The following is a 12,993-nucleotide window of genomic DNA, read 5'->3' as shown; positions in this document are numbered from 1 at the left end:
AAGTGTGCGCAGGAGGTGACGGGGGTGATGGGGCTCCAGTCAAGCAGGGCTTAATGGGTCACACCAAAGAAGGCACTGGAATGGCCCAGGAGGTGGCATGGCCATGTTAGAATGGGGATGGAAATGGGCCGGGGGTGTGGAATGAGGGGATCAGTTAGGACATGCTCACAACTGTCCTGCTGACGGTGACAGTGTCCGGCATCAAGGGACCAGCCATGAAAGTAATGACAAGTGATCTGGTTCTGTGCTAGTAGAGGCCCAGGTCTATTCCCCTTGGTATTGGTTGGATAGGGAGTCTGAAGGAACAGAACGGTTTTGATGTCTGCCTTCCCCAACTGAGTGGATGATTATGCCACTTGGTAAGCCAGACCATGCAAGCAGAGGCTGTCTGAAAACTGTAAGCAGAGTGGTGGTGCTGGCTAGACGGTGTGAGAGAAGGGGTGAAGGCTTGAGACAGCCACATGGAAAATGGAAAGGGGACCAGAGCCTTGCCAAACAGTGTTTGGGTCAAACTGAGTGGGGGGATCAGACCAAAGCAGGATATACTTAGATGCAAAAATATCCCATGCAACAATCGTCAAGAGACTGAAGCAACCCAAATGTCCATGGATGGACTGATGGATTGATAAACAAACTGTGGTATATCCATACAATGGAATATTATTCAGCTAACATGGAGAATCTTATTTTTTCATTAGAAAAGTATTTGAAAGGCAGAGTTACAGAGAAAGACGGAGAGAGGGAGACAGAGAGACAGAGACAGAGAAGCAGAGAGAAAAGAGAAAGAGAGGGAGAGAGAGAGAGAGAGAGATCTTCCAGCCACTGGTTCACTCTCCAAATGGCCACAATGGCTGGAGCTTTGCCAGGCCAAAGCCAGGAGCCTAGAGCTTCTTCTGAGTCTCCCATGTGGCACTTCGGCCATCCTCTGCTGCTTCCCCAGGTGCATTTCCCGCCTGCAGTGCCGGCATCCTATATGGGCACTTGTTTGAGTCCTGGCTGCTCCACTTCTGATTCAGCTCTCTGCTATGGCCTGAGACAGCAGTACAAGATGGCCCAAGTCCTTGGGCCCCTGCACCCGCCTCAGAAGAAGCTCCTGGCTCCTGGCTTCAGATCAGCACAGCTCTGGCCATTGCAGCCAGTTGGGGAGTGAACCAGCAGATGGAAGACCTCTCTCTCTCTCTCTCTCTCTGCCTCTCCTTCTCTCTCTGTGTAACTCTGACTTTCAAATAAATAAATAAATCTTAAAAAAAAACGGTAGGGGCCAGAATTGTGGCATAGCAGGTTGAGCTTCTGTCTGCAATGCAGGCACCACATATGGGTGCCGGTTGGAGTCCTGACTGCTCCACTTCCCATCCAGCTCTCTGCTATGGCCTGGAAAAGTAGAGGAAGATGGCCCAAGTGCTTGGGCCCCTGCACCCACATGGGAGATCCAGAATAAGCTCCTGACTCCTGGCTTCAGCCTGGCCCAGCCTGGCCATTGTGGCCATTTGGGGAGTGAACCAGTGGATGGAAGACTTCTCCTTCTCTCTCTCTGTAATGTTGCCTTTCAAATAAATTTTAAAAATCTTTAAAAGAAAGAAAACACAAGCAAACAAAACAGAAGGTAGCTGATATCCAGAATTGGCAGCACTGTGTTGATAACAGGCTGCTCATTATCAGAGAAAGAACTGAAGGTCCTTTGTCCTCTGTCGAGGCTCCCTCAGTGAGTCCGTGTCCAGAACATGCTGGGCTACCACTTTCTGATGGTAGGAGAAAAGCATGATAAAAAAAACCTGCTTGCATACACTGGAATTCATAAATCCTTGATGATTTCACCAAAACAATGTTAAAGAGTGTAAGAGCAATTGCTAGAGCAAGCCAACTTCATGGTCACATTTATATAAGCTAAGTTACGTGCACTTCCAACTGCAGTACAATAAACATTGCATATCCGAAAGGCTCATATATAAAAGGAACAATTAAAACCCAACATATATACTGTATGTATTATACTCCCTTGTGTTTCAGATACTGAGGGCATTTAACTCTGAATATGAATTTGCCACTGTTCCATTATGATGACACTGTAGCAACTTCACTAGAATTTAATAGCTAAAGCTACCTTATGCTGCACATTTTTAAGTCAAAGACAGAAATTATTTTAAACCTGTCTTTTGTTTGTAAGTGGTAAATATGAAGAATATACAAAATGCAGCATAAATTGCATGAGGTAAACTGTATCAAAACACTGTTGAATTTAAAAAGTCAAAAACATATAAAAATATTAGCCAGAAATGGCAAATTTCCAAACATCAGTGTATGTAAAAATGTTATTTCAAAAATATATATTTTATTTTTTCTATTTGTAACAGATTATAAAGGCAAACAGCTGCAATTGAGGTAGCAAAGCCAAATTCACAAACTTTGATTGAGAAAAACACTCATCCTATGTTTTAAAAGCATCTTCTATACAGTGTTAAGTGAGTTCTAATTTCTTCAAATTTTTAAATTCACATGTTACTCTATAAAACTTCATTTAAATACAGGAAATATCTTTGTTAAAAAGATATTTAGTCCTGACAATTATCTCACATTCAAAATACTGTACAGAAAAAAATTCAGCATATATAATACATAAAAGTAAGCTATATTTACATTTTCAAACATAGTTTTAGAAGTTGAAGTTAAACCAACTGGTATTAATGGTTTCCTTTAAACAGTGTTTGATAATATTTTTCATCACTTCACATACAGGATTTAACATAGGACTAGCTGTTAATTTTAAATCACAAAATTAATAAATGAATGAAAATTATATTCTCTTTCTGCAATAAAATATCACTATAGTTTAAATTTAACAGTGTTTTTCATTAAAAAGAACTGGCAAAAGAAAAAAGTTAAAACTTTAAAGTATACAAAAAAACCATAAATGTTGATAATATTCTTTTCAAGTGCATTTATAATAAGACTCTATTTTCAGATTTTTTGATGATTGAAAAGTTTCCACTAAAATGCTAACTCTACTATCTTTATTTGTACTTTCCTTACGTTAATTGTTATTCTAAAACAACAATTATTATTACTGGACTTTATTATTTATAAAGTAAAATTGTTATTATAAAATAAACACCTATATTAAAAGACCTACTATTTGGCTCCAGAGTCTCGTCTCAAAAACAAAAAAACTTTACAAGTCCCATCAGTGCAACAAAAGAAAATTCATTTTGGAATTTTTTTCTTGTTTTTGTAAATGGAGGCCAGAATAACATGAGTATTTTTTTTTGGACAGGCAGAGTGGACAGTGAGGGAGAGAGACAGAGAGAAAGGTCTTCCTTTTGCCGTTGGTTCACCCTCCAATGGCCGCCGCAGCCGGCGCGCCGCGCTGATCCGATGGCAGGAGCCAGGAGCCAGGTGCTTTTCCTGGTGCAGGGCCCAAGCACCTGGGCCATCCTCCACTGCACTCCCTGGCCACAGCAGAGAGCTGGCCTGGAAGAGGGGCAACCGGGACAGAATCCGGCGCCCCAACCGGGACTAGAACCCGGTGTGCCGGCGCCGCTAGGCGGAGGATTAGCCTAGTGAGCCGTGGCGCCGGCCGAGTATTTCTTTTTTTAAAGACTTCCTTTATTTGCTTGAAAGTCAGAGTTACACGGAGAGGGCAAGGGCGAGGGCGAGGGCGAGGGCGAGGCAGAGGGAATCTTCCATCTGCTGGTTCACTCCCCAGTTGGCTGCAACCGCCGGAGCTGTGCTGATCTGAAGTCAGGAGCCAGGAGCCTTTTCCGGGTCTCCCACATGGGTGCAGGGGCCCAAGGACTTGGGCCATCCTCCACTGCTTTTCCAGGCCATAGCAGAGAGCTGGATCGGAAGTGGAGCAGCCGAGACTTGAAACGGCGTCCACATGGGATGCCAGCACTGCAGGCAGCAGCCTTACCCATTATGCCACAGCACCGGCCCCAATGAGTATTTCAAAAATATGTCAAAATAGAATTAGTAAATGTTTGGAAATATATGGTAGGGCACCTGCTGACAGTACTTCTCTCAAGTCAAGCTGTCCCTCTTACAGTAGTGCTCCTTGCAGGCTTCTCTGTGGACAAGCAGTATGGCAAAGGAGATTACGGTGACATAAGGCTGAAGCCCCATGGGAAGGATCACATCGGGGGCATGATGAGATCATCCACGGAACTGGGGTGGCAAAGAACACTCCACCATCCAGAGACTAGAAGGCTTTTTCCCGTTGAAGTATGAGTGGTTTTTAAAGGTACCAGCTTGGGATCAGTAGGGTTTTTCCAGAATGCATGTTTCTGACAATGTGCACATAAGAAGATTATATATCCAGAAAGTTTCAGAACAATCATTCAAGAAGGCACTGGCCAAGACACTTCACTGGGATGACCGACTAGGTAAAAGGCTTGGAAACTGTAGATAAATGGATCCCACACCGAATCTCCAAAAGCCAGCATGAATCTGAATCCATCACATATGATATCCACGGTTGTCAGCGCTGCTTCCTCATTCCAGAGTGTCCACCACACATTGCCAAGGATGGAGCAGCACAGTTATTTAATTTCATGTCAGTTAAAAGCAGCACCAAGTTAATAAGCACCCATGTAATCAACCCAGGCCACAATTCACGAAAGTATTTGTGATAAGTAGCAATTCGAGGATTTAATTCATGGCCAATGAAGAAATCATAGACAGCATTTCCTGTGCTAGCAGGTGATGGTTCTTCCCCGGGTGCCATCAAACAGCATGTGTGCAGATAAATTCTCAGGAGCACAGGAAAAAAACAATGGCTGAGAATGCAAATTGAAGAAAATGACTGAATATGTAATGAAATGCTCTTCCCCATAAGAGAGATGCTCCAACAGCTGCAGATGTCAGGGTAAAAGCACAGAATCTATTTGCTCTGTACTTTGTCTTCCATTACTAAGAGGTGTTCCTTCAATCTTCCTTATTGGCAGTTGGTAAGAGTTTGAACAAAAAACCAGAGGAGGTGGATCCCAAACACCCAGGTTTCCCATCAATCCTCCAAAGCCGGGAGAGGAGGGAAATTCAGAAGCTGGGGTCATGTTGTGGACACATGACAGCAACAGGAGGAGGAGGAGGACGGGCAGAAGCAGCATGAGTGAGGTACACACCAGGGACTCCTTGGGACTGCCAGCCCTCTGCCTGGGTGGCTACTTCAAAGGTTCTCAACTACGCAGGTCTTAGTAACGAGTTTTTCTTCCTTATCAACCGTTTTTTTTTTTGTTTTTGTTTTTTTTTTTTTTTATCTCTTCTCTTTTTGGACAAAGGCTACTCTCTGTAGGTGCATAGCTGCTTTCCTGTGGTCAGCGGAATTCTACCGCCATTGTTCCAGGGCAGGTCATTCCTTTCCATGAGCTCTGGCTCCCCATTCTATCAGCTGATGCTGTTTCCTAATGGCTTCAACACCAGTGGAGTTGACTTAGCTTCCTGTATTTCCTTCCTGTTTCCTTCATGTCAGAGGCAGGTGGGAAGCAGGGGTGGATCTTCGGGAACTTCGAGGTGGCCAACCAGGGGATTGGGAGCATGGCCTGGACCGGCTCTCTTGACTCCCTTTGCTGCCCTCAACATCTGGAGGGGAGAACTGGAAGTCTTCATATCATTTTCTTTCATATTATTTTATCATTATCATTATCAATTCAAGTTCAGTTCCATCTTTGTATCTTATGGTGAGAAGTTCAGATTTGCTATCATGGGTCAGAATTTCTACTTCGTAATAAAGTGAACACCCAGGCTGTTAACCTGTTACCACTTCACCACCTGCAAATTTCGCACCTGGAATTTTCTAAAGTAGTCTGCACCGGGCTCCTGCGGGAACTCACTGTGGCAGGAGAGCTGTGCACCAGCACCTCCATAGCCCCGGGCAGAACTCGAGTAAGGTGGGGGTTGCTAGAGGTCGGGGCCTGTGAGAATGGGGGACTTGTTAAATGGGGACTGAATGTCAGTTTTGCAAGGTGAAAAAATTTGGGAGATGTGTTGTGTAATGTGAATATACTTAACACTACAGAACTTAACACTTAAAAATGATTATCATAACAAATTAATGTTATGCCTTTTACTATAACTAAAAATTTTTTTAATTAACAAAGACATACTATAAGCAATACATATGCTTAGTTTGACTTATCCTATCCCAGGCACTGTTTTTGACTCTGAGAACACTGCAGTGGATAAGACTGGTAGCCTTTCTTCTCACATGGGATCCATCTTAGGTGGAGAAGTAGAAATGGGGGGAGGGCGGCAAGAAACAAGCAGTCTCTGAGGAGAGGTGAATGTGCTAGAACATGGCTGGGAGGGGACTGGATCAGGAAGTTAAAGCGGCAGAGCTTGGGAGGCAAAATGGAGCATCTGGGCAGGGGGACAGCAGGTGCATGAGGTGAGAGGAACGACTGGCTTGTCTGAGAAACATCCAGGAGATGCTGTATGGTTGGAAAGTGGGAGGCCAGAGTGTGTGAGGTCTGAGCCGAGGTCAGCGGTCATCATGACCATGAAAGGCTTGTCAAGTCCAAGTTCAATTCAAAAGGAAAAGAGGAGTGGTGGGCACTGAGCAGGCAAGCAACAGACTGTGATTGTTGTTTCTAAAAAATGGTTCTGGTCGCTATGTGGTCATCTCATTGCATGTGGGCAAGTGTGGAAACAATGAAGCCAGCAGGGGGCACTGACTCCTGCCCAGGAGAGAGAGGACTGTAGCTTGGGTTAGGTTGATGGAACTGGGAAGATCTCTCATGGAGAAACAAGAAACGGGCTTGGTTCCTGCGCCAACAACCAAAATGCCTGTTGAGGAAAGCTTAGCTTTTCTGGGTTGAGACCAGAGAGAAATTTCACAGAGGCTCCTCACAGGGGACATTTGTGTAGGGCAGAATATTTCCTTGGATGTGTCATTGCCCTCTTCTGTCTCCAGTCCCTCCTGGACTTGCTGAGCACAGACAGGGCATCTCTTTGGTGAGGCGGCAGCCACGGAGTCTCCAACCCTCACTGTGACTGATGCCAAACTCAAGGCAGGAATAGAGAAGAAAGCTGGCTCCCAGGGGCTTGGGGGTCGAGGAAATGGGGAGATGTTGCCTGAAAGATACAAAGGGCCAATTCTGCAGGGTGGGTGAATTCTGGAGACCGAGTGTACAGCTGGAGGACAATAGTTAGCAGTACTGGTCACAGTGGTCAAGATATGGAATCAACCAAGGTGTTCATCATCGGGTGAATGAATAAAAAAAAAGTGAGATGTATGTGTATGTGTGTGTGCGTGCATGTGTGTGTACATACATGATGGAATATTATTCAACTATAAAAAAGAGTGAAATCCTTCCTATCATTTGCAGCAAAATGGTTGAAACTGGAAGACATTATGTTGAGTGTAATAAACAAGACCAAAAAAAAAAAATCCACAGAAAAAAAAAACAAATAATGCATGTTCTCCTTTATATGTGGGAGCTAAAATTAAAAAACAAAACAAAACAAAACACCTCAGTCAGAATGTTGATTACTACAGGCTGGGAGTGTTGGGAGGGCTAAAAGGAATTTTAATTAAAAAAAAAGGAAACTGGTTGTAGTTCATTAATTGGGACAGATATACTAATAAGAGATGTTAATAGGGCAAATGGGGTGAGGGGATATGGGAACTCACTGTAGTACTATCTTATACTTTTTATTTTGTAAACTTAAAATTGATAATAAAAAGTCCACAACTGCCATTGATGGCACTGCGAAGCTTTTGCAGGGTTGGGCTACAGTATCAGGTCTAAGAGTAGAGCTACTCCATGAGCTCTGGGGACCATGGCAGTGTGTTCCAGGGGCACAGCTGGCTGGGGACTGGTGTGACTGGCACAAAGACAGGCATGGCCGGTGGGACAGATGAGCTGCAGATCTTTGGGGAAACCCCTGTGAACACTCTTCATCCCCCCCCCCCCCCGCCCCCCAGTGCAGTCAGCCTGGCCTGCATTTGCTGGATGCTGCAGGCAAGCATCTTCCTGGAACCTGAGGCACCCACCAGGCTTCCCATCCTGGGATGCATGGGGACGGTGCTGCTCAGGCCCTGGAGGATTCCCTGGCAAGAGACTTGGGGAAAATCACCAGAAAGACTCTGTTGCCATAACTCTGTTCTATGAAAAATGATTTAGAACACTACCTATTCCAAGGATAGGAACTCCTTACCTTTCCTTTATTGGGTGTTGGAGATAATAAGACATTGTTCCATGAAACTTGAGCCAGCCATGGCAGGAAGAAGACTGTGTCTGCTTTTTCTAATTACTGTGCACCCTGTAACTAGGATGAACCATAAGGATAGTCATGTCTACCTCCTTTATTTCCTGAAGCTCAAGATATTACCAAAGATGTGTTCAGAAGAGTACTGAATAGTTGTTTTTTATCTGGGCTTCTTTTAGCTCAGTATCTACTGTTTAATGTATCTCATCACTTTCATGAGAGTCAAGCTTACAGAATAGCTTATGGTCTCCCCTGTTTCGAGCCATGCTGAATGAATTATACTTGATTCTTATTGGTCACCTGACAGTTACTACACAGTTCATGTTAAATCTCTGAAAACACTGGCTTACATTAGATCAGTGGATCTCAAGACAGAATTTTTATATTTGGAAAATGTGTGTTCATTTTAAGTTTCAGAATTGTACCAATATATTTATCAAGACATTTGCATAGGGGATGAGAGGAAATGGGAGATGATGGTTAAAGAAGACAATGTCCCAGCTACAAGCATCAGTTCTTTATTTTGTTTTAGTCCTTTATGGGGAATATAGTTAATAACAGAATAGTGTACGTTTCAAAATTTTTAATAGTGAATTTCAAATGTTTTTGTCTTAAGAGATGTTAATTATTTCAGATGATGGATATTTATTTAGTTATCTCACGTTGTATTTATAAATCATACATCACTATGTATCTTATAAACCTAAATAATTATAGATTGTCTACTTACAATACAAAAGAAAACAAAAACAACTTTGTGTGTCTTTTTTTAGACCCTGTTCTAACTGCTTTGTAAGTATTAATCTGCAATTTTAAGTCTTCTGTCAAGCCTATGGTATTATTATACCCATTATAATGATGAGGAAATCAAGGCTCACAGAGATTTAAGTAGCTCAAGATCACAGAGCTAGGAAGAAGAGATGAACTTTATACCCAATTCTATTACTGGGTATTCTACTCTAGGTAAGATTGAAGTGCTATTGTTTTGACTTTTCATTTAGAAATACTTCCAACTTTTCAGGACAGTTGTAAGAGAAAGAATAAGACATGCCCTTTATTGAGATTCTTTTACTGTTGACATGTCTATGAAAATTGCTTTCCTGAAACACATATGTCTATCTTGTGTCCTTTTACCATAGAATCCTTCAGCATAAGTTTGCTAAGAACAGGAATCTCTGGCAGAACCATGGACTGTTCATCAACCTGAGCACATTCAACGCTGATCTAATTTATTTGAGTTATCATCTGTATTCCACATTGACGGTTGACCCGGTCATGTCTCCCCCTATTTTCTCTCGAGGGGACCCAGCTCGGCGGCAGGGATCTGTTTGTCCTTTCTGACCGACCTCACACACAAACACTCCCACAGCCCGCTTTGATCTCTCATAAGAACAACATACAGTGAGGCTCTGCCTGCTGTTGACAAGTAGACATTCTTTATTTTGTGTTTGATGTCTCCTCGTGATTAGGTAGGAAAATGAACCACTATGGAAGTGTGATCCTCTCGGGGTCTCACTGCTATCATTGGTGGCATTGATTTCGATCACCTCACTTTGCCAAGGACTTGGTTGATTTCCCCACCATGCAATTACTATTTCTGCCTGCACCCAATACACATATCCTAAGCCCAAAACTGGCATGTGTTTCCCTGCCATGTTGTAGCAGCAGTGCTAGGGAGCCATGTCTGTGTGCTGGTGGAGGGCAGAGTGACAATCAGACACACACACACACACACACACACACAGAGAGAGAGAGAAAGAGAGAGAGAGGAAGAGAGAGAGAGAGAAACTTCTCCATCTGCTGGTTCACTCCCCAAATGGTAACAGCCAGGGCTTCACCAGGAACTCCATCCTGGTCGCCCACATTGGTGGCAGGGGCCCAAGTACTTGGGCCATTCTCTGCTGCTTTCCCAGGCGCGTTAGCAGGAAGCTGGTTAGAAAATGGATCTGACATGGGATGCCAGCATTGTAAGTGGCAGCTCAACACCCCAAGCCACAATGCCAGTCCCTGCAATTGTTGTTTTATTTCATGGCCCTGTGGCTGACAGGTCTGTAAATTCTGCAGAGCAAGCTGAAGCTCTGTGTATCAGGATGGAGAAGAAATAACAGTCGGGTCCGATTGTGAGACTGCATGGGGTGATTAACATCACGGCTCTCCAAAGCCATGGAGTCTAATTCCAGAGACAGAGACAATAAAGGCCATTGGAACTGGGCCTCCTGGGAGCCATGAAATGTGAAATCCATCCTTGGAAACCTGCAATGGAGAAATCCCATAGGTATCCACTAGCAATAGAAGGCACTAACATAAGTGATATAAAACCATCTCTATCAAGGCAGTCGGTGCAAAGGCAACCTAAGGACATTGAAAATACTGCCTTTTGGAGAGCTTTTAGTTTTTGTTATCTTTTAAAACATTATCTATTTATTTGAAAGGGAGAGAGAGAGAGAGAGAACTCTCATCAGGTGGTTCACTCCCAGAATACTTGCAACCACCAGGGCTAGGCTGGGGTTAAAGGCAGGAGTTGGAAATGCAATCCAGGCCTCTCTCATGGGTGGCAGAAACTCAATTATTTGAGCCATCACTGCTACTTCCCAGATCTGCATGAGCAGGGAGCTGGAGCTAGGAGCCTGAGCCAGAAACTGAACTCCAATGTGGGACATGGGTGTCTTAACCACTGTGTTAAATCCCTACCCCTTATTTGTTATATTTAAGGATCATACAAAGTCATTTTGGTGTAAAGGGCTCCTACAATGTGGGAATGGTGTAGAGTGGCCACAGGGTGGATGCATTTATTCGATCAATTAGCCAGTCAACAAACATGAAGCGAACTCCTTGTGTGAGCCAGGCCAAGAGATATAAAAGATGGACGCATGGTCCAAGATGCCCTAGCTCTGAAATACTCATGCAACAGAATAGACAGATGTGCAGCAAGGAAGAAACAGTATTGTGCAATGTTTTCTGAGTACTTAAGAGTTATTTTAAAAGCTTTTTTTCCACAACATTGAGCCAAGTCTGCTTTCACGTCTCTCAGGCAGGTAGGTGATGGGATCAGTTATAAAAATATAACGGTCAGGGCTGGCGCTGTGGCGTAGTAGGTTAAGTCTCCACCTGCAGTACCAGCTTCCCATATGGGTGCCGGTTTGAGTCCCTGCTAATATGCCTGGGAAAGCAGTGGAAGATGGCCCAAGTGCTTGGGCCCCTGCACCTGTGTGGGAGACCTGGCAGCAGCTCTCGGCTCCTGGCTTCCAATTGGTCCAGCTCCAGCTGTTGCAGCCAATTGGGGAATGAACCAGCGGATGGAAGACCTCTCTCTGTCTCTCCCTCTTTCTGTAACTGTCTCTCAAATAAATGAATCAATCTTGAAAAAAAAAAAAAAAAGTTCAAGTCTTCCTTAACCTTTCTTTTCCTCCCCAGACCACCAGGGGGCGCTGTGTGAAGTGGCCTCCTGAAGGCTCCTGGTGACCCTGGCTTTTCACCAGCAATGTGCTGGGTATGAAGAGAAAACTTTCAAAACTTCCTTGGTGAGCCCAAATACCTTGCCAACTGGACAGGTGCTAGTCATATGTACTAGCAGTGAATAAAAGACTCTTGGGGGGGGGGGGCTTTCACACAGGGCAGCCACCTGGGGTGTGCAAACATACACAAGTGCTTTGCAAGCTACAGGGGACACAGACTTTTCTTGGGAAAGCCTCCCTCTCCAGGACAGGTTCCTGCAAGTCCCGCTCTCAATGCTCCTTGCAGGTCTTTTGTTTCCTCGCTCGATGACTTTCCTCTGGCAAACAGGATCGAGGGACTCGACACTGCACTAAAGCCATCTTTTGTTAAGTCTGGGGCCCTTTCCAGTGTTGATTGGATGTCTAGACGAGGGTAGAAATGCCTGCCAGAGAGCAAGGGCGACCTGACCTAAGTGGTCCAATTACATTTTTACATCCTCCTAATCAGACGCCCACATCTTTGTCCTGGTCTTTCCATGTTGGCCAAGGCTCTGAAGCAGGCCGCTTTCCTGCCAGGGCTACGAATGTCCTCTTCACAGCCACTCTTCTCCAAGACTTGAACTTCTTTAATAGGGATTTAGGTCCCAGATGGTTCTAACAACCCCCTGTTAAGCTGCACAGGTCAGAAAGAGGGCTCATAAAATTCTGGGGCTGGGGAGGGCTGGGAGAGTCCTGCCTGCCCAGCGGCGGGGCAGGGAGAATGAGGGGTGGGTTCTCATTTCACATCGCTCCTTGCTGACTCCTGGCCCCCTGGAGAACCATCTGCCAAGAGACAACATAGGACGCCCCTTCTGTTCACTCCATTTTCCTAACGGTGCTTGTTGGGAGATTATTCATATCCCGTCCTGAGAGACAATGGCGGTTTTCTCTCCCCACCCCAGGCTGCACAGCAGGTTGTTCTGGTGACTGGGCATAGTGAATTCTGAGATGGGGTCAGCGTGCTGAGGTTTTTCAGTTGCCCTTTTTGCATGCTTGTCTCCTGCCTTCGGGGCCCACCTTGTGAGAACACCCTCCCCTCCCATCCCCCCCACCTCCCCCTATCCACCGCCAGCCAAGCGAGTGGGTTGCACAGCCACCACCTAGGAGGACCTAACCCCTGTGCACTTAACTTGGCCTTCTCCTGGTACCTGCCAAGTTTCTTGCCCAGTGTTGCCCTTCCCCGGCTCTTTGCTTCAACCTTGGCCTGGTACCAGGGAGGCAGGAGCCAGAGGAGTAGACTGTCCCACAGGCTGCCTCCATGAGGACCCAGTTTCCTTTGCTGTGCAGCTCACACACAGATGCACATCTGTCCTGGCACCCA

The 12,993-nt window shown here is 44.9% G+C and overlaps 1 pseudogene; it reads right to left on the bottom strand.

The window, feature by feature from the left end:
• Nucleotides 1-3,274: 3,274 nt before the first annotated feature.
• LOC100359301 (delta(14)-sterol reductase LBR pseudogene) lies at nt 3,275-9,387 on the bottom strand (annotated as a pseudogene).
• Nucleotides 9,388-12,993: the final 3,606 nt, after the last annotated feature.

This window comes from Oryctolagus cuniculus, chromosome 5 (assembly GCF_964237555.1).
Source record: "Oryctolagus cuniculus chromosome 5, mOryCun1.1, whole genome shotgun sequence".
Classification (NCBI taxonomy): domain Eukaryota; kingdom Metazoa; phylum Chordata; class Mammalia; order Lagomorpha; family Leporidae; genus Oryctolagus; species Oryctolagus cuniculus.
This window is presented reverse-complemented; position numbering and strand designations above follow the sequence as displayed.